This window comes from Zingiber officinale, chromosome 10B (genome assembly GCF_018446385.1).
Source record: "Zingiber officinale cultivar Zhangliang chromosome 10B, Zo_v1.1, whole genome shotgun sequence".
NCBI lineage: Eukaryota > Viridiplantae > Streptophyta > Magnoliopsida > Zingiberales > Zingiberaceae > Zingiber > Zingiber officinale.
This window is the reverse complement of record NC_056005.1, coordinates 26964194-26986598: the sequence shown is the minus strand read 5'-3', so window position 1 is coordinate 26986598 and position 22405 is coordinate 26964194. Positions and strand designations below refer to the sequence as shown.

The window sequence follows — 22405 nt, the reverse complement described above, 5'->3', positions numbered from 1 at the left end:
CGGATGAGGAAGTTACTTGGGAGCTCGAGGATACGATCCGAGCTCGATACCCCATCTTTTCACTTGTGGTATGTGATTTAATTTACCGTTCAGCATTTATTATTGTTACTTGTTATTAGTACTTGCTGATGGTAGATACTGAAATTTGGGGACCAAATTTTTATTAGTGGGGGAGAATGTAAAATACCGGGAAAAAAAATAGGGAATATTAATAAGGGAATTTTCCGGAATTTTTAGAAATTTTTCGGGAATTTTTCGGAGCTCGTACGGACGAGTTAACGGGGATAAAAATGGGGTCCGGAAAAGCCTGTTTAGGCTACCTCGTTTTAAAGAGGAAATGTTTGATTTTTCTCCCTTTTTCTTTATTCTTTTTCTTATTTTCCTCCGCCGTTTTCTTTCATTGCCGCGCGCCCGAAGTCCTCACCCCCTTGCCCTAACCGGCGCCGAGCTAACCGCTCGCGATTTAAGCCCCGATCAAGGTTTGTTCCTTTTTCTTCTTCTCCGCTCTGCCGTCCCCAAATCGCCGGTGCCTAGCCTCTGCCCCGACTCCAGCGATGCCACTGCCGGCACCGATTTCCCAGCCTCGGCTGCCTTTCCTCTATGCCCTAGCATCTCTGCCGATGCCACTGTCTCTCTTTCTCCCGACGCCGAGCAGCACCGAGCCCTAGGTGCCAACGCCGTCGACGCCTTTTTCCGACCTCTTCTGTGCCACTCCGAGACTCCTTGTCCGAGTTCTCACCGTGCCCTAGCCCCCGCTCAGCAGATAGCCGGCTGCCAACACTCAAAGCAATTGTCGATTTGTAGCCTCTGCCCTAGCCTCTGTTTCCGACGCTGGTAAGGGTTCTGCCGTGGCCACCACTTGGGATCTGTATGTCGTCGTCGCCCCTTTGCTCTGGTTTACTGCCTCAGTAGCCCTTGCTGGAAACAACACCGGTGACCTAACTCCTCCGTCCTCTAATCCAGTGAGCTACTGGATGAAGGTAAGGATTAGGTTGAAATTTTAGTTGTGCACTAGTAGTTGATTGGGTTGTTGATGCATTTGTAGTGTGATTTCTTTCGATTCGATTGTTGGAAGACAGTGACCTAGTTGGTTCCGGTTATCACAGCATCAAGAGTTTGTTGCTGTCTCTGTTTGATTCCGGCCACCACCCCCTGTCAACAGCTTGACACACCTGAGGTAAGATTAGGTTGTAAGATGGGTTGTTGTTTGATTTGTGATTCCCAATTATTGATCTCAACATGATCTGATCAGTAGGAAGGATTCCAGCAGCAAACGATCCTACTTCCAACAGTGATAAAACGGCTGTGAGTTTCAGGTAAGGCATAGGAATTTGATATATGCTATTGATCATGTATGGGTTGAATTGGGTTTATGTGTTGGTCAGGGATTTGCCCTAAACTAGGGTTAGAGAGTTATTTAGCTATTTATGAGAATGTAGCTAAATGAAATATATTTATATTCGTGACACAGGACCTTGACGCGAGACGGTATCTCGGAGTCAGATTGGACCTTTCTATTTTCGGAGGCGGGTACTTTGACTTATGTCTTTTGATATGCATGATAATATGTTTAACATATAACAGTAATTGTGTTACCTGTTTATTTCGGTTGGTCACTACATGATTAGTACATGTTGTTTGTTTATTTATTCTGCACTACATATTATCTACCTGATCACATATGCCTTAGGTAGTGACCTAACCACATGCTCTGTTATATTCTGGATCTAGGGTTTATTTGATACCCTCTTCGATTTGTGTGCCTTCTATTTGATACGTCTTCTTGTGGTACACACTTTGTATCTATTTATATAGATCATGCCATGTTATTCATGAGATTGCCATGTTCAGTATCATGCATCATGATTGCATGCTGTGTGATTGTCGGCTCTACTTTGGTTGAGCTCATCGCCAGTTACATGTACTGCACACATCACCCATGGATTTGTATATCTGGCTGGTGTGTGGCGGTTCTGCTGTTTGGCTCCGTTGGTCAGGTGACTCAGCGTGGTAGCCGGCCCGCTCTGTTTGGCTCCGTTGGCATTTAGGGTAGCAAGTGGTAGCCGGCGGATGGTGGACTTTGTTTGGCTCCGTTGGTCGGGAGACTCAGTAGTAGCCGGCAGAGATATCCTCCCGTCATCGTGTACTGGAGATGAGAGCATTGAGCTCCCCATTTATGATTTGGGGTCACAGGATAGAGTACTCCGACAAGATCCGTTACTCTGTCATTGCACAGAGCATTGATTTGAGTATGGGGTTGACATATGCATTTATTGCATTTTATTTGCTTGTGATTGCTGCACTTATATCTGCATTTGTTTGGATGCATTGATTGACATGCATACAGATTATATGCTTTTGCCTGACGACCTGTTACCTTTATACTTTGATCCGGTCAGTACAATTATCTTCTGATTTCATTTCAGTTGCATTTATCCTCCTCATATTCAGGAGACTGTACGCATGATTAGTGTTGTCTGTTATTTGTTTTATTATGCATATCAGTTGTACCTGCTGAGTGTTGGACTCACCCCGCCTCCATTGTTGATATTTTCAGGTTGAGGCTGTCCGGAGCAGTTCCAGTCGCTGGCCCCCCATCTGCACGTAGAGCTAGTTCTCTACTAGGTTGTTATTTGCTTTATTTTGGTTTTTCTTCCATCAGACTATGTTTTAGTTTTGTTTTGGATTTTATTTATGGATATTGTACGGATTGTTACCGTTTGATGGATTTTTGGATGGTTTGGTTTTTATTCTACTATATGCCTGCCTAGACGGCAGAAGAGGTGAGTTCGTTGGATTTGAGCTTTACGAATGTAGTGGAGTAGGGTGGATTTCGGGTCAGAGTCCTATTGTTGTTGTTTACTATTATTAACTGCGTGGTTGTGACAGCCAGAGGCTGGATATCTTTATTAACTGCGTGGTGTTTGTCTTTATTTTTTTTTGTTATCATTCCAGCCGCCTGTGGCTGATGTATATGTGATATGTAGAAAGTTTCATATTGTCCGCCGTACAGGGGAGATGCTGCCGAAATTTCTTCGGACAGAGACTCCTCTGGGGCGTGACATGTGTTATCTCATGAGGCACCCCTCCATCTCTTTTATAATCCTTGGTCTTGGCAAAAAAGGAAAGTTTTAAACATAATTAAAACTTCCTTATATTCCTTGCCAATGACTAAAAAGGAAAGTTTTAAAATAAAAAATGAAAACTTCCTTTAATACTTGTCATGGCCGGCCCTATGCTTGTGCTCCAAACAAGGAAAGTTTTAAACACAAAATTAAAACTTCTTTTTTTATTTCCGGTAAGAAATTTTAATAAAAAATTTCTCTTTTAAATCCCTTGTTGGTTATAAAAGGAAACTTTTATAAATTAAAATATCTCTTTTAAAACATGTGGATGGTTACAAAAAAGGAAAGTTTTATCAAAATATTAAAATCTTCCTTTTAACTACAAATAAGGAAAGATATCAAACATTTCTCTTAATCCTTTGTAGAAAACTATAAAAGGAAATATTTTAAAATTTAAAAACTCTCTTTTAAAATCATGACTTCCACAAAAGGAAAGATTTTAAAATTAAAACACCCTTTTATTTTAATGTGGCCAGCCACCTTGCTTGGGCTCCAAGCTTGGCCGGCCATAAACTTGGCTCCATCCTTTGGCTTGGCCGACCCTAGCTTGGGCTCTAAGCTTGGCTGGGCCGACCACAATGAGATGGGTAAGAAGCTTGGCTCTAAGTGGATATAAGGCTTTATAAATAAGAGGCTACAACAGGGACCGAAAGGAGGAATTGGTTTTGGTCTCCCGATGAGCTTGAGCTTCCCGGGTTCGCCTCGAACACCCAACTCAAGTTCATCAATAATAACTCATACCACTAAAGAGTTATTATTACACTACCGCACCAATCCCATATTACAATATGGGCTCCTCCTTATCATGAGTGCGTTAGTCTCCCTGTGTTTAAGATATTGAATGTCCACTAATTAAATGAGTTACTGACACTCACTTAATTAATATCTAGCTTCAAGAATAGTACCACTCAACCTTATTATCATGTCGGACTAAGTCCACCTGCAGGGTTTACATGACAATCCTTATAAGCTCCTCATGGGGGCATCATCAACCTAGATTTCTAGGACACAGTTTCATTTTATAATCAACAATACACCATATAAATAATATCATTTCCAACTTATCGGGCCTATTGATTTAACGAAATAAATCACACCCTTTGATAAATTAAAGGAATAAATATTAAGTATATGTGCTTGTTATTATATCATGATTAAGAGTGCGTACTTCCATAATAATAGATGTTTTGTTCTTTTATATAGTCAGTATAAAAAGAAACTACCTCAAATGATCCTGCTCAATACACTCATAGTGTACTAGTGTATTTATAGTCAAGATAAACTAATACTAAATTACACTACAACTACTCCAATGGTTTGTCCCATTCTATCTTGGTTGTAAGTTACTATTTATAATTTATAAGGAACTGATAACATGATCTTCTGTGTGTCTCTTCACGCCATGTTATCTACAATATAAATTCAATGGACAACTACACTTAGCATAAATATAGGCATTTGACCAATGTGATTCTTATTTCAAAATAAATATTTATACAAAAAGCTAGACTTTTAGTATACACTCTAACAATCTCCCACTTATACTAAAAGACTATGCTGCCATAAACGCTGCCATACATCTGATTCTTATCCCCTCAACATGCCGATCAAAATCTTTCGCTAGAAGGGCTTTAGTGAAAGGATCTGCTATGTTATTTGCTGATGCAATCTTGGTGACAATAACTTCTCTTCATTTTACGATGTCTCGTATCAGGTGGTACTTGCGCTCAATGTGTTTACTCGCCTTATGGGCTCGTGGTTCCTTCGAGTTTGCTACTGCACCACTATTATCACAATAAATTGTGATGATTTTGGGCAAACCAGGAATCACATCTAAGTCTATTAAAAAGTTCCTGAGCCATATAACTTCTTTGACTGCCTCAGAGGCTGCCACATACTCAACTTTCGTGGTTGGGTTTGGAACACATTTCTGCTTAACACTCCTCCATGCTATGACTCTACCTCCTAATGTAAACACATAACTTGAGGTAGACTTACTATTGTCCCTATCTGATTGGAAGTCAGAATCCGTGTAACCCACAGGGATCAAATCATCTGCTTGGTAAACCAGCATATAATCTCTAGTCCTTCTCAGGTACATTAATATATGCTTTACGGCAGTCCAATGTCCCTGTCCTGGATTACTTTGATATCTACTAACCATGCCCACGGTAAAATAGATATCCGGTCTCGTGCATAACATTGCATACATTAGGCTTCCTACAGCTGAAGCATAAGGAGCTGCCTTCATTTCCTCTATCTCTTTTGATGTCTTAGGAGACATCTGTTTAGATAAAGATACTCCATGCCAAAAAGGTAGAAAACCTTTCTTGAAGTCTTGCATGCTAAAATGAGCTAGGATATTATCGATATATGAAGCTTGGGATAAGCACAACATTCTTTTCTTGCGATTCCTTATTACTTTGATCCCAAGAATATGCCCGTATTCTTCCAAGTCCTTCATATCGAATTGCTTGGACAACCATACCCTTACTTTTGACAACACTTTGATATTGTTGCCAACTAATAAAATGCCATCTACGTATAGAACAAGAAATACCACCACATTTCCATCACACTTCTTGTATACACAAGACTCATCCGGACACTGAATAAATCCATAAGACTGGATTAATTCATTAAACCAGATGTTCCAAGATCTTGAAACTTGCTTCAGTTCATAAATAGACTGATTGAGCTTACAAACAAGATGTTCTTTGCCTTTTGCAATAAACCCCTCTGGTCGCTTCATATGGATGTTTTCTTTAAGACATCCGTTAAGGAAAGCTGTCTTGACATCCATTTGCCAAATCTTATAATCCATATGAGCAACAATAGATAAGAGTATCCGGATAGACTTAAGCATAGTTACTGGTGAAAATATTTCCTCATAATCGATTCCCTCTTTCTGAGTATACCCCTTCGCAACAAGCCTTGCTTTGAAGGTTTCCACCTTCCCGTCTGTCCCTCTTTTTCTTTTGTAGATCCATTTATATCTAATAACTTTTACACTATTTGATGGTTCTACTAGCTCCCATACTTTGTTAGAATACATAGATTCTATTTCTGAATTCATTGCTCTTTGCCAAGATGCTGCATCTTTATCTTGGAGTGTTTCGTGTTGTATCAAAAGTGCTAGAGGGGGGTGAATAGCGCTCATGGCTTTCAATCATTTCGTATTCATAAAATGATCAAACGCAGTGGAAATAAATAAACAAACACACATAGAAGACCAAGGTATTTACTTGGTTCGGAGCCTGTGGCGACTCTTACTCCAAGTCCCGCGATCGAAGATCGCTTTTGATGGGCAATCACTATCAATCTGAAAATATTTTACAATTAAAGAGTACAAGTGCTGAATAAATAAATAATACCGATAATACACAAGAATTGAAGAAATGAGGTCGTAAGTTGTCAGAGTAGCAGCGCGTGGTGGAAGTGTTCGGAGAGAGTTCAAAAGCACCGGTTGTTCTGTTCGAGATTAATGATCAGGCTGCTTCCCGAGGCTCCTTTTTATAGGCTCCATAAGATTGATCTAGATCCCCAAGTCTCGGGATCAGATTTGACCTGAGGCGGATCGGTCAACCAATCCCCACGTTCGATCGACCGACCAGATGATCTCCTCTCATCTGATCCGCCCGATCTGCTCGCTCCGCTTTAATCTGGTCGAGTCTTATCCCCGATTCGGTTGATCAATAACCAGGTTCGGTCGACCGATCCCCTGGTCGAGCCTGGTCCACTCGATGGAGATCTGATCTGTGGCTTGGGGGTTCGGTCGACCGATAACCCGGTTCGATCGACTGATCCCGGTCAATTCTGACCCTGCACAGAAACGGTTAGAACTGTTCTCCTGTAAAACAGAGTTAGAATATAGCAGATAATATATAGGTAAGTAAATTGACAATCTTCGGACTGTCCGATTCTGACTTCAGATTTTCTACCGGAAACCCTACGTCGAACCGACGCTCACTGTTCCCTCTTCCGGGGAACGTGTCCTCACCTACTCCACTCAGGAGAGTATACCTATTTTCCAATTCGGTCCTCTAGACCGACTGGACTTTCTGCCTAGGGTTACTACCTCCTAGGACCTAGGGTTACCACCCCCTAGGATTTTTCTCCACATAGGGTTACCACTCCTAGGACTTAAGGTTGCCGCCCCTTAGGGTTTTCCTCCTCCTAGGGTTACCACCCCCTAGGACCTAAGGTTACCAACCCTAGGAGCTAGGGTTACCTCCCCCTAGGATTTTTCACCTGCCTAACCGTAGTTAGGACTTTCCTGAAACCTCATTCAAGCACGTTAGAACACAAATAATCTTAACTTTGAATTCTTTTACCATTATCAAAACCTGGGTTCGATCGTCGAATACTTCTTGCACCAACAATCTCCCCCTTTTTGATTTATGACAATTGAAATTCAAAGTTAAGGAAAAAGATACAATAAAGAAATGATATAATGCATTACTAGCATAAACATAAAATTGATACAATAAAGAAATGATATAATGCATTACTAGCATAAACATAAATTTATCACAAGAATAAATTTTGTAAAAAAACTCCCCCTTAAAAGAAGCTTACACAAAGCTCCCCCTTAATAAAAGCTCCCCTGAATTCCCTTGAATTTTCTTTAAATATTTAATTTTTTTTTGAATTTCTTCCTACTCTCCCCCTTTGCCATATATCAAAATAAACAAGAGAGTGAAGAAAATATAGGCCTTAGCTTGTTTTGAGAAGACTTAACTTTAAGAGATAATTTTTATCTTATCTTTCAAAGAGAAAAAAGAGGGTTAAACATACTTTTGATAAACACTTAGCTTTTTAGAATTAATCTTTTTGTAAAACCTTTAGCTAAGTGAAAAAGTTTTATTAAAAAAAACTTTTGAAAAATACTTAGCCAAAGTTTGAGAAACTTTTGCAAGAATACTTAGCTTTTTAGAGGAAATTTTTGGCCAAGGAAACTAAAAATTTCAAAACTTAATTTTAGAAATAAATTAGGCTAAAGGAAAGTTTTGATTTGAAAAATAATTTAGCTAAAAAGTTTGAAAAAAATAGATGAGAAAACTTTAATATAAAAGATGTTTAACAGATCTTTAAAAAAATATGATTTTAAAACTCCTTGATTTAACTAATTTTAGCTAAGGCCACTCTCACAAAAACATTCAAAGAGTCCTATAGTCCAAGCATGAGTAGCTTCAATTCCTTAGCCACATGTCTAACTATTTGCTACTAGATGTTCACCTAGAGGGCAACAATTTTCACTCGGTTAGTCAAGTTAAGTTAGTGATCTAGTTAGATTTGACTAAGACAGGATTACTTAACTTGATTAATGTATTTTTGGTATTTAACGCCCAGACTTATGTCGACGCACTGACATAAACATTCTTAAGTCCATGCAGTACCCTATGCATCTCACACCATTCTAAGTATTTTCAAACACAAGCAAGTTAGTCCTAGTGTGTTTGTGAGATGCTCTGGCTGAAACTAGGGGTACATGATTTCTAGGGGGTAAAATCCTAGGCTAAACCGGATTTTTGAAAAACTAATAAAATTTGGAACTTTGAAAAATATTTTTTCTTAAGATTTGAAAACCAAAAAAAAAAAAAATTAAAAGTAAAAGATAAGTTCTATTCTACCAAGCACATCCCTATTTATCTTCTAAGTGAACTGAACTCAAGTTCAGGTAAGGGCTTTGTGAATATGTCAGCTAGGATGTCAGCTAGATTTGATTTTGACTTAACATAGTTAAGTACAATATCACCCTTAGCTACGTGATCCCTTACAAAGTGGTGCTTTACTTCTATATGTTTAGTCCTTGAGTGGTGAATTGGATTTTTCGTTAGATTAATTGAACTTATATTATCAATTGAAATTTTTATTTTCTGATATTCTAGTTGATAGTCTTTAAGAGTATGCATCATCCATAACAATTGAGATGCGCATTCACCTAGGGCTATATATTTAGCTTTAGTGGTAGATAAAGCAACACAGTGTTGTTTTCTGCTTGACTAACTTACTAGGTACTGACCTAGAAATTGACAGCTACCACTTGTGCTTTTTCTATCTAGCTTACACCAGGCATAGTATGAGTTAGAGTAGCCAGTTAGGTCAAGGGTGCAAGATCTAGGGTACCATAATCCTACATTTAGGGTCCCTTTAATATACCTTAGTATTCTTTTAATAAAGGTTAAGTGAGACTCTTTTACACAAGATTGGTATCTTGAACACATACCTACTGTGAAAATAATATCTAGTCGGCTTGCATTTAGGTACAGTAGACTCCCTATAACACTTCGATAGTATTTCAAGTTTACTGGTTTACCTTCTAAGTCTGAGTCAATTTTAATATTAGTGGCTATAGGTGTATTAATATTTTTTGAGTTTTCCATTCCAAATTTTCTAACTAGTTTCTTAGCATATTTAGTTTGATAAATGTAAATTCCATCTTTGGTTTGTTTAATTTGTAAACCTACGAAAAAGTTCAGTTCACCTACCAGACTCATGTCAAATTCATCTTCCATTAATTTGGTAAATTCTTTTAAAAATTTGGAGTTGGTTGATCCAAAAATTATATCATCTACGTAAATTTGGGCTATAAAGATGTCTTTTTCTAAGATTTTTACAAAGAGGGTTGGATCTATTTGACCTTGGTTGAACCCTTTTGATATTAGATAATTGGACAAGCATTCATACCAAGCCTTAGGAGCTTGTTTTAGTCTATATAGGGCATTTTTAGTCTAAAGGCATGATTTGGATGTTCAAGTCCTCAAATTCTGGGGGTTGACCTACATATACCTCTTCTTTAATAAATTTATTTAAAAATATAGATTTTACGTCCATTTGGTATAGCTTGAATCCCTTGTATGTTCCATAGGCCAGCATCATCCTAATGGATTCAAGTCTGGCTACAGGGGCATATGTCTCATCATAATCTAACCCTTCTACTTGATTGAATCCTTTGGCTACTAATCTAGCTTTGTTTCTGACTATATTGCTATGATCATCTAATTTGTTCCTAAAAACCTATTTAGTATCAATTATAGTCTTGTTCATGAGTTTAGATACTAATTCCCAAACTTGATTTCTTTTAAATTGGGCTAACTCTTCCTGCATCGCTAAGGTCCAGTCTGGGTCTAGTAGGGCTTCATCTATAGTTTTGGGTTCAATTTTGAAAATAAGGGCTATCTAGCTTAGGTTCCTATAGGATGACCTAGTTCTGACTCCTTGAGTTGGATCACCCAAAATTTGGTTAGATGGGTGATTAGTACTTGTTCTAGTTGGCCTTATATTTGGGTTAGTAATTGGTTCTTGTGAGTCACTAGGTTTAAGTAGGCTTTATTCATCATCTTCTATATTTCTTGAGTTAGCATTTTCTGTATTATTTTCATTTATTACATTAAGTATTTTATTTTCTTCATCAAATATTACGTTTATAGTTTTTTCAACTTTTAGGGTGTTTTTGTTATAAACTCTGTATGTCCTACTGGTTGTTGAGTACCCTAAAAATATTCCTGGGGTTGTTTTTGATGAAAATTTTCCTAAGTAATCTTTGGTGTTTAAGATGAATACTTTACACCCAAATACTTTCAAATAGTTTAAGTTAGGAATTTTATTATAATATATTTCATACGGTGTTTTATTTTGACTTTTATTAATTAAAATTCTATTTTGTATATAACAGGCTGTATTAATTGCTTTAGCCCAGAATTAATTAGATAGTTTGTATTCGTTTAACATGGTTCTAGCGGCTTCTTGTAGTGTTCTGTTTTTACATTCTACTAGATCATTTTGTTGGGGGGTTCTAGGGCAAGAATATTCATGCTTATACCCATTAGTTTCACAGAATTCAATAAAGTTATGGTTTTCAAATTCTCCCCATGATTACTTCTAATTCTTTTTATCTGAGTGTCTTTTTCATTTTCTATTAATTTGTAAAAAATTTTAAATACTTCAAAGGTTTCATCTTTCATTTTTAAAAATTTTACCCAAGTGAATCTTGAGTAGTCATCGATTATTACTAAGCAATATTGATTTTTGCTTAGTGGCTTGCCTCCATGTGAATCAAACAACTCTAGGTGAAAGAGCTCAAGTATTAAAGTTATTCTGTTTAGGTTGGTTAACTTATGATTTGATTTGGTTTGTTTACCTTGTTGACAAGCATCACAAGTTGAATTTTCAATAAATTTTAATTTAGGCAGACATCTAACTAGACCATTTTGACTCATTTTTGAAATGAGTCTAGTATAAGTGTGACCCAGTCTCCTGTGCCATAACTCAATTTCCTCTTGTTGTGTTAATAAACACTCTAGTGAGAAAGTTGGTAGGTCAATAGTATAAATATTCTTTTTCCTAATACCCTTAAGTTTAATTTCAGGATTATTAATATTCTTAATTATACATTCAGTTTTTGAAAATGTGACTAAATATCCTGAGTCACATAACTGGCTAATACTAAGTAAATTGAAACTGAATTGTTCAACTAATAATACTTTTTGAATGTAAAAAATCAGAATTTAGTTGGATGTTACCTATTCCGATTACTTTAAGGGTTCCGTCATTGCCGAACGCGACATACCCTAGGTTCTTGAGTTTCAACTTCGTGAATTTTAGTCTGTCTCCAGTCATGTGTCTGGAGCATCCACTATATAGCATCCATTGATCTAAATCTTTATGTTCCTACATAAAGTATTTGACTTGGGTCAATTTCTGGATTTAGAAGATAGTTTGACTGAAATTATCTTACTGTTCTATATCACCCAATCTAGATGATCAACCATAGTATTCCAAGGATGTTTATGAGATGGTTTATTTAATTAACTCAATTGGATTAAGTCAATTCGATTGAATTATTAATTTTATTAAATTATTAAATTGACTAATTAATTTAAATTGTTGAATTGATTAATTAAGTTAAATTATTAAATTAAGTTAAATTATAAAATTGATTAATTAAGTTAAATTATTATTTGAGTTAAATTATTATTTGAGTTAAATTATTAAATTGATTAATTAAGTTAAATTATTAAATTGAGTTAAATTATTAAATTAATTGATTAAGTTAAATTATTAAATTGATTAATTAAGTAAATTATTAAATTGAACTAAGTTTAATCTAAATCCATCTCACCTGATTCTAAGTTATCAATCAAGGAACCTTAAGTAGTTTTTGTGAGATAGTTATCTTTGATTTAGATTATTTCTAAGACTTAATTTACATTTGAGTTAAACTTAGGTTTTCTAATTAGTCAATTAAATATGTATTTCAAGGATTGGTTCCCAGGTCGTGGTGAGGTACTAGGCCTTCTTGGGTATGTGATCATCCACCACTTCCTAGACAGAACCGCTCAAAGAAAGGTCATAATTAATTTTCTTTTTTGAAATCTCTAGGTTTAACTGAACAAGTGTAAATTATGCTTAGGTTCTTAATCTATCTTAATCTAATCATGCATATTAACAGAAAAGTAAATAAATAGTCATCAAACAATTTATTTATTTATTAAGATAGTTTTTCTATTGGCTCTCCCTGGATCATAGCCTCGATATGATTTATCAAGGTAATGTACTTGATCCTTGAGGATCCAATATTGACCAACTCCAACTTGATTGACCAAGTTGGACTTAGGTATCCATGCTTAGACTATCTTTCTATTCGGTTTGTTAATAAGCGATAAATAAGACCGATATTTCTTTTTAGCTTTATATCCTAGTCCGGATTGATTGTATACGACTTTCTGTTTTCCAATAATCAAGTCAAGATTCTTGGAACCCAGTGTAAACCGTTCCAATGTAGTCTTCAAATCCTTGACTTGATTTTTCAGGCTGGAATTCTCTTCCTCAAGTTTTTGAACTTGAGTTGAGGTTCCAGCCTGAACAGGGTCAGACAAGGATTCAGTATTAGTCACTTCTTTAAGGAATGTTACCTACTTTAGAAGCGACTTGATCCGAACATTAGACTTAGCTAATTTACGCATTAAGTAATTTATTAAATTATATAGACGATTTGTACTTACAGAGGGCTTTGGCCCTTCGGAAACGGATGCAGATCCGTGGCTTCTCTCGGACTCAACCTCCGATTTGTCCTCGCTTCCGAATTCGTTGATCTGGTCCCGGGTCATCATTGTGACAAAACTCATCTACTCAAGTTCTTCGTCGTCGGACTCCTCTGAAGATGGCTCGTCCCAAGTTGCCTTTAGGGTCTTCTTCCTTCTTGCCTTTTTTGCATCTTTCTGGTTTGGACAGTTGGCCTTGATGTGCTCCTTTTGGTTACACCCGTAGCACGTCACCTCGAACTTCACCTTTGTTTGGGCCTCCTTGGACTGGATTACCTTTTTGACGTCCTTCTTTTTGAAACCCCTCTTTTTTCTATAGAGTTTCCTTACTAGATTGACGAGTTCGGTCGTGAGCTCATCATCGTCGTCGTCCGAATCTGGTTCTTCTTCTGATTTCGGTTCGGTTCTTCACTTTGTTTTAGTTTCCCGGGTTCTGCTTGTACCTGCAACCAAAGCAATCCCTTTCTCGGCCGGACGTGAGTTAATCTGTTCATGTAACTCAAATTCTGCAAATAATTCATCTAGTTTAATTGATGAAAGATCCTTAGAGACCTTGTAAGCATCTACCATGGATGCCCACAAGGTGTTCCTCGGAAAGGCGTTTAAGGCATACCTCAATATGTCGCGGTTCTCCACTTTCTGTCCGATCGCATGAAGCCCGTTTAGTAGGTCCTGTATCCGGGCGTGGAGTTGGCTTGTCGTCTCGTTTTCCTGCATTTTAATATTATATAGTTTATTAAGTATTAAATCCCTTTTACTTACCTTGGTGTCGGACGCCCCTTCATGAAGCTCGATCAGCTTCTCCTACAATTCCTTGGCGCTGGAGAAAGGGCCGACGTGGTTCAGCTCCTCCTTCGATAGGCCACACTGGAGGGTGCAAGTCACCTTGGCGTTTGCTTCTACCTTTTTGATAAGTGTTGCGTCCCAATCCTCGTATGGTAGTGGTTTGCCGACGCCATCAGTTGGTAGTTGAAGCCCGGTTTTGACGATCATCCAGACTTTAAAGTGAGTCTGGAGATACGCCTCCATTCGGCCCTTCCAGTACCCAAAGTCGTCTCCGGTGAAGAGTGGTGGGCGAGCAGTGCTGAACACTTCTTGGAAAGCCATTTTAGATCTAGCACAAGAAAAACGAACGAAAAGAATGTTCCAGGACTTGATCCTGGATTAGCAGTGCGGTATAAAATAAGAGTAAAATATATTCTCGAGTGGTGTTGCACCAACTTTGAGAAAAGAGTACGATTACAAAAAAATAAAATCGGAACACGGCAAGAATACCGATTCCGATCTACTCCGAAAAACTGCAATCACCAAGAAAAGAATGCTTGATTGGTGGTTGCACCAAATCGAAGCTACCCCACTCTGATATCAATTGTTGGATCAAAAGCGCTTGAAGGGAGGGGGGGTGAATAGCACTCGTGGCTTTCACACGTTTCGTATTCGTAAAATGATCAAACACAGCGGAAATAAATAAACAAACACACACAGAAGACCAAGGTATTTACTTGGTTCGAAGCCTGTGGCGACTCCTACTCCAAGGCTCGCGATCGAAGATCGCTTTCGGTGGGCAATCACTATCAATCCAAAAATCTTTTACAATTAAAGAGTGCAAGTGCTAAATAAAGAAATAATACCGATAATACACAAGAATTGAAGAAACGAGGTTGTTAGTTGTCGGAGTAGCAGCGCGTGGTGGAAGCGTTCGGAGAGCGTTCAAAAGCACCGGTTGTTCTGTTCAAGATTGATGATCAGGCTGCTTCCCGAGGCTCCTTTTTATAGGCTCCGTAAGACTGATCCAGATCCCCAAGTCTCGGGATCAGATTTGACCCGAGGCGGATTGGTCGATCGATCCCCACGTTCTGTCGACCGATCAGACGATCTCCTCTCATCTGATCCGCTCGCTCCGCTCGCTCCGCTTCGATCTGGTCAAGTCTTATCCTCGGTTTGGTTGACCGATAACCAGGTTTGGTCGACCGATCCCCTGGTCGAGCCCGGTCCACTCGTTGGAGATCTGATCTGTGGCTTGGGGATTCGGTCGACCAATAACCCGGTTCGGTCGACCGATCCCGGTCAATTCTGACCCTGCACAGAAACGGTTAGAACTGTTCTCCTGCAAAATAGAGTTAGAATATAATAGATAATATATAGGTAAGTAAATTGACAGCCTTTGGACTGTCCGGTTCTGACTTCGGATTTCCTACCGGAAACCCTAGGTCGAATCGACGCCTACTGTTCCCTCTTCCAGGGAACGCGTCCTCACCTACTCCACTCAGGAGAACATACCTATTTGCTAGTTCGGTCCTCTAGACCGACTGAACTTTTTGCCTAGGGTTACCACCCCCTAGGACGTAGGGTTACCGCTCCTAGGGTTTTTCTCTACCTAGGGTTACCACCCCCTAGGACCTAAGGTTGCCGCCCCTTAGGGTTTTCCTCCTCCTAAGGTTACCATCCCCTATGACCTAAGGTTACCCCCCCCCCCCCTCCCAGGATTTTCCTTCACCTAGGGTTACCGCCCCCTAGGATTTTCCACATGCCTAACCACAGTTAGGACTTTCCTGAAACCTCATTCAGGTACGTTATAACACAAATAATCTTAACTTTGAATTCCTTTGTCATTATCAAAACCTGGGTTCGATCGTCGGATACTTCCCGCACCAACACTTCGTCATATGTTTGGGGATCAGGTTCATATTTACTTGGGATCAAGTCCAAAGACTCTCCCAAAAACATGAATCTTTTAGGTTGCCTCACAACCCCCCCACTATGATGAGGCACTGTCTGTAGTTGTGTATCATTTGTGATACGTGTTGTAGTTTCTTGTGATATTTCATCTTGCACTGTTGGTACTAAAGTAGACATGTCCTCTCTCATTTCTTCTAGAACAATTTCACTCATGGGCTTATGGTTTATTACATAGCCCTCTTCTAAAAATTGGGCATTAGTTCTAACAATGACCTTCTGATCTTTAGGACTATAAAACAAACCACCTTTCATTCTTTTAGGATAACTTATAAACAGGTGAACTTCTGTATGAGATTCCAACTTATCAGCATCTCTCTTCAGCACATATGCTGGATTACCCCAAATTCGGATATGACTCAGACTAGGCTTACGCCCATTCCATAATTCCGTGGGAGTAGAGGGTACTGATTTAGAAGGTACCAAGTTCAGAATGTATACTGCCATTTCTAAATCATATCTCCAGAACAAATTTGATAAATCTGAATAACTCATCATCGATCTAATCATTTTCATAAGAGTCCTATTCCTTCGTTCTGCCACACCATTATGTTGGGGTGTACCAGGTGCAGACAATTGGGATTGAATCCCAACCTCTGATAAGTAATTCCTAAACTCTCCTGAGAGGTACTCGCCACCACGATTAGACCGTAGTGTCAGGATACTTTTACCATGACGTTTCTCCACATCAGTCTTGTACTCTTTGAACTTATCAAAGTACTCAGACTTGCGACGCATCAAGTAAATGTACCCATATCTCGAATAATCATCCATAAAAGAGATAAAATATTTGAAACCACCTCTCGCTTGGATAGTCATAGGTCCACACAAATCAGAATGAACCAATTCCAACATATCTTTTGCTTTATACCCCTTGACCTTAAAAGGTCTCTTGGTCATTTTTCCTTCCAAGCAAGATTTGCAGGTTGGAAAGTTTTCCAACACTAATGAACCCAAGAGTCCATCGACTATAAGCCTTTGAATCCTACTCAAGTTAATATGGCCAAGTCTTAGATGCCAAAGATATGTTTAGTTCATATTCAAAGGTTCCTTTCTCTTATTAGAATTAGAGGATGTGTTATTAATTTTCATTTGTTACTTTGCAGGAGTTATTGGATTTAGAGTATACAAATTGTCAACTAATGTACCAGAACAGATAATAACCCTATTTTTCTTGATAACCAATTTATCATCAAAAGAAACAGCATATCCATCCAAAAATAGTTTAGAAATTGAAATTAAATTCTTTCTAAAACTTGGTATATAAAGACAATTTCTCAAAATCAAAGTTCTATTCCTATCAAATGATAAGTAGACATCTCCCATTGCAACAACCACCACTTTCGTAGCATTACCCATGTAGACAGTTATCTCTCCCTCATATAGTCATCGGGTTTCCTGGAACCCCTGCACTGAATTGCAGACATGATCAGTGGCTCCTCTATCTACACACCAGGTACTGGTAGATAACACCGCTAAATATGTTTCAACTACTAGAGAATAAGATATACCTTTATTGTTCTCTTTACTACGAGGACAGTCCGCCTTCCAATGTCCACACTGCTTACAAATAAAGCACTTTCCCTTTGACTTCTTTTTTCCTGCTTTTAGTCCAGTACCTAGAGATCGATTCACTTTCTTTGCCAAGCTAGCTTGTTTCTTCTTCTTCTTCTTGCCTTTCGACTTAGAAGTAGAAACATTTTCAGCAAAGTGAATTTGAGAATTATGACGAAATAGCCCTTCTGCTGCCTAAAGTTCTGTCAGTAGTTCCGCCAATGAATAAATCCTTTTATTCATATTGTAGTTTAGGCGGAACTGCTCAAAAATTTTGGCTAGCGTTTGGAGAATAATATCGACCTGGGTTTCCCCATCGATTTCAGCTCTAAGGATTTATATCTCGTTCAAGTAAGCCATCATTTTGAGGATATGATCCCTTATGGGTGCACCCTCTGACATGGTGGATGTCATTAAGTTTCTCATAGCCTCTTGCCTAGCAGCCCGATTCTGGTATCCAAAGAGTTCCTTGAGATTGTACATCATGTTATAGGCAGTAGGCATGGACTGATGCTGATGTTGCATCACATTTGACATAGAAGACAAAATGTAACACCGCGCCATCTCATCTGCCTTGACCCCATTTCTTATGATACTCAATCTCCTTTTCACTAGAATCACTATTAAGCTCATTAGGGCAGACTTCTAATAGTACAAACTTATAGCCTTTAGCAGTTAGGACAATGTCCAGGTTTCTTTTCCAATCTATGTAATTGGGACCAGTAAGTTTGTTCTCTTTTAGAATATTAGCTAGTGGGTTGAAAGTCATCCTAAGAATCACAAAATAAGTTTTGGTCAAAACTTTAGAATTTAGAATAATATTGAGTCCTCAAACAATATTATTTGAATTCAACAACACCTCAAAACACCGTGAATTTTGTATGCCACGATAGTGTAGACGTATACAAATTCAAACATTTGTAAGTGGAGGTTTTACCCATTAATTTTATTCTTATCAACCTAACTTTATGACAAATAAAATTAATAGTTGGTATTCTTTTGGTCACACAAATAATAGCAGTGACTCCAATGGGGAGGATACTATTAAATGCGCCAAAGTGTATACCATTACTTGGTACTTAGTCCATTAAATAGGATTGTGCTCCTTCAGATGGAGAATATCACACGCTCCTAAATAATTTCCTATAATCATCCATAAAGGAAGTTTGATCTAGTGATCCATAAACAAACTCATCCGATGTGGAGGAAGGCACTCAGAGTCAATGCGCAAGTTTGTTTGCATCACTTACAAACTAGTAATGAAGACCGTGAAATTTATTTATAAATCCATCTCCCACTTAGTTATTTAAGATGAGGATTTTAGCATGTACACACACACATCACAGCAAATAAAAGTAATAAATATGGAAAATTAATTTCCAACTATTATGGTCTCTTCCATCACTGTCCTCCGAGTGCTGCCAGCCCTAGCAGTCGTCAAAACTAGCCGCCAGCCCTATGGCTCATGTTGTTGCGTCCATCAAGCTTCCTTTTTTACTGCACGTCTGGTCCTCAAATAGCACCACGCCTCGCAAGGATACGATCCGTGACAAAAATAAAATTTTACATATATTGATCCTATATTCCACAAAGGAATGTACATAAAGTCTAGATCGAACAAAATGTAAAATCCTAAAACTAATACAACTCCTATTGTATTTAATAAATACAATCGTGCACACACATAAAATACCCTCGATATGTCCGAGGGTCCAATCACACACAATCACAATAGGCCATAATAGTTAGAGCCTGCAACCACAGAGTTAATCTATTTGCACATCATACTATTATCCTATCTAAAATTTGTATGACATGTGCATAATTAAACTAAAACCAAACACATAGAGATTAAAACCTAGCTTTGATACCAATTGTTGGTTGCTACTTGGAATACCATCCTAGTTTCCCTGTACAAAAATTTATACAAGCATAGAACTATCCTAGCTACTCATGTGTTATACTAAAGTTAAATTTGGATTGCAAACAATGCTTAACATTATTAATCCAAATTGTCCTTCAGAAGTTAAACTTGGATTGGAAACGATACTTAGTATTTTTACTCCAAGTTTAACCGATGTGATCTTCCTAAGTTAAACCATATTACAGAAGTTATCAAATATCTATTTCAAAGATCAGCTTCCAGGTTAAACATGGCGAGCCACTAGGCCTTCTTGGGTATGAGATCATCCATCACTTCCTAGACAAAGCCTTTCAAAGAAATCGGATATTTAACTTCTTATAGTAAACTAGGTTTAACTATAGAGACATTAATAGAAACACATTATCAAAACATGAAATCAAAAAATAAAATCGATAACAAAAATGATAACTTAAAATCGATAACCTCTTGTGTTTGATTTTTCAAGATCTATACAAAAGATGAACTAGTTATGATATGTAAACTAATAACTAGTTATACCTTTTGTAGATTATAGACCTCTTGATCTTCTATTGTATTCCCCTTCTTCTCTTGGACTTCGTGTGGGTGACGATCTTCCAAGATGAAATCCACTCAAGCTTCTTCCAAGGCTTCCAAGATCCGGCCACCAACTAACCTCCAAGGGATGCTAGACAAGAGAGCTTCCTTCTCTTCTTCTTCTCATTCAAGCAACGGACCACCAAGAGATTACCACAATTGATGCCGCCGACCTCCAAGGAAGAAAACAAAAGGAGAAGAGAGAAGGACAAGGGCCGAACACCAAGGATTGGAAGAGAGGAATAGTGTTAGGACCAAAAGTAGCTAGAGGGGGGGGGGGGTGAATAGCTCGTCGCGTTCGCTCGTTGCTCGGCGTTGCTTGTTCCTTCAAAGATGTGCAGCGGAAAATACAGAAACAATCACACAACGCTAACACGGTTGGTTTACTTGGTATCCACCTCACAAGAGGTGACTAATCCAAGGATCCACATCAACACACACACCCTCCACTAAATAAAACTCTCCTTTATGGTAACTACCAAGGGCGGAGAAGCCCTACAAGACTCAATACAAGAAGAGAGGGAAAGGATACAAGAAATACAAGCTTACAAGCTTACAATGAGTATAAACCCTAACCCTAGCTTCTCTTCTTGGCTTTGATCCGCCTCTTGACTTGGAAAACTTCCAAGATCCTTCAAGAACTGGCGATCACGAGCTTTGAGAGTGCTGTGGAGGAGCTGGCGAGAAATCTGGAGTGAATCGGAGAAGAGATGCCGAAGGAAATGAACGCCTGCGGCCTTTATCGACGCCAACGGTCGGATCCCGATCGATTCGAATGTTCCCAATCGATCGGGAGGCTTTGGATCGATCCACGGATCGATCCGGCGCCTATCGCGAAAAGCGCTGGATCGATCCACGGATCGATCCGGCCATTCCAATCGCCCAATCGATCCACGATCGATTGGAACATCTGAATCGATCCACGGATTGATCCAGAGGCTCTCTGCTCGCAGAAGCTCCGGATCGATCCACCGATCGATTCAGCTCCGGATCGATCCATCGATCGATCCAACACTTGGTTTTGCCCAAACCAAGTTCCAAGCCTCTCAAACCAACATCCGGTCAACCTTGACTGTTGGTACATCATGCCCAGCATCCGGTCACTCCTTTGACCTGCTAGGACTTCCCACCAAGTGTCCGGTCAATCCCTTTGACCCACTTAGACTTTTCTATTCATGCCAAGTATCCGGTCACTCCCTTGACCTACTTGGACTTCCATCGATGTTTGGTCAACTTTGACTCATCAGATTTCCTCGTGCCAAGTATCCAGTCAATCCTTTGACCTACTTGGACTTCCCAACACCAGATGTCCGATCATCCTTGATCCATCTGGATTTTCCCTTGCCTGGCTTCACTCACCAGGACTTTCACCTAGCTTCACTCACTAGGGTTTTCCATCTGCCTAGCTTCACTCACTAGGGCTTTCACCTGGCTTCACTCACTAGGACTTTCACCTAGCTTCACTCACTAGGGTTTTCCTTCTGCCTGGCTTCACTCACCAGGACTTTCACGTAGCTTCACTCACTAGGGTTTTCACCTGGTTTCACTCACCAGGACTTTCACCTAGCTTCACTCACTAGGGTTTTCACCTGGTTTCACTCACCAGGACTTTCACTCTGCCTGGCTTCACTCACCAGGACTTCCCTGTAAAGTATCCAGTCAACCTTGACCTACTTGACTCTTCTTCAATCAATTTCTTATTGTCAAACATCTAAACTCAAACCAAGACTCAGCTTGGTCACCCAGGTCAACCTTGACCTGAGGGATGTTGCACCAACAAATAGAAGATTTGTTATCTCATAAGGCACCCCTCTATCTCTTTTATAAACCTTGGTCTTGGAAAAAAAGAAAAGTTTTAAACATAATTAAAACTTCCTTATATTCCTTGCTAATGACTAAAAAGGAAAGTTTTAAAACAAAAAATTAAAACTTCCTTTTATACTTGTTATGGCCGACCCTATGCTTGTGCTCCAAATAAGGAAAGTTTTAAATACAAAATTAAAACTTCCTTATTTGTTTCCAGTAAGAAATTTTAATAAAAAATTTCTCTTTTAAATCCCTTGTTGGTTATAAAAGGAAAATTTTATAAATTAAAATCTCTCTTTTAAAACATGTGGATGGTTACAAAAAAGGAAAGTTTTATCAAAAAATTAAAATCTTCCTTTTAACTACAAATAAGGAAAGATATCAAATCTTTCTCTTAATCCTTTGTAGAAAGCTATAAAAGAAAAGATTTTAAAATTTAAAAACTCTCTTTTAAAACCATGGCTTCCACAAAAGGAAAGATTTTAAAATTAAAACACCCTTTTATTTTAATGTGGCCAGCCACCTTGCTTGGGCTCCAAGCTTGGCCGACCATAAACTTGGCTCCATCCTTTGGCTTGGCCGACCCTAGCTTGGGCTCTAAGCTTGACTTGGCCGACCACAATGAGATGGGTAAGAAGCTTGGCTCTAAGTGGATATAA

At 38.6% G+C, this 22405-nt stretch overlaps 1 long non-coding RNA gene across 1 annotated transcript; it reads left to right on the top strand.

The window, feature by feature from the left end:
• Positions 1-273: 273 nt before the first annotated feature.
• LOC122029868 lies at positions 274-1504 on the top strand. The gene is made up of 3 exons (XR_006125221.1): positions 274-980; positions 1107-1177; positions 1253-1504. It is a non-coding gene; the product is annotated as an uncharacterized LOC122029868 (long non-coding RNA).
• Positions 1505-22405: the final 20901 nt, after the last annotated feature.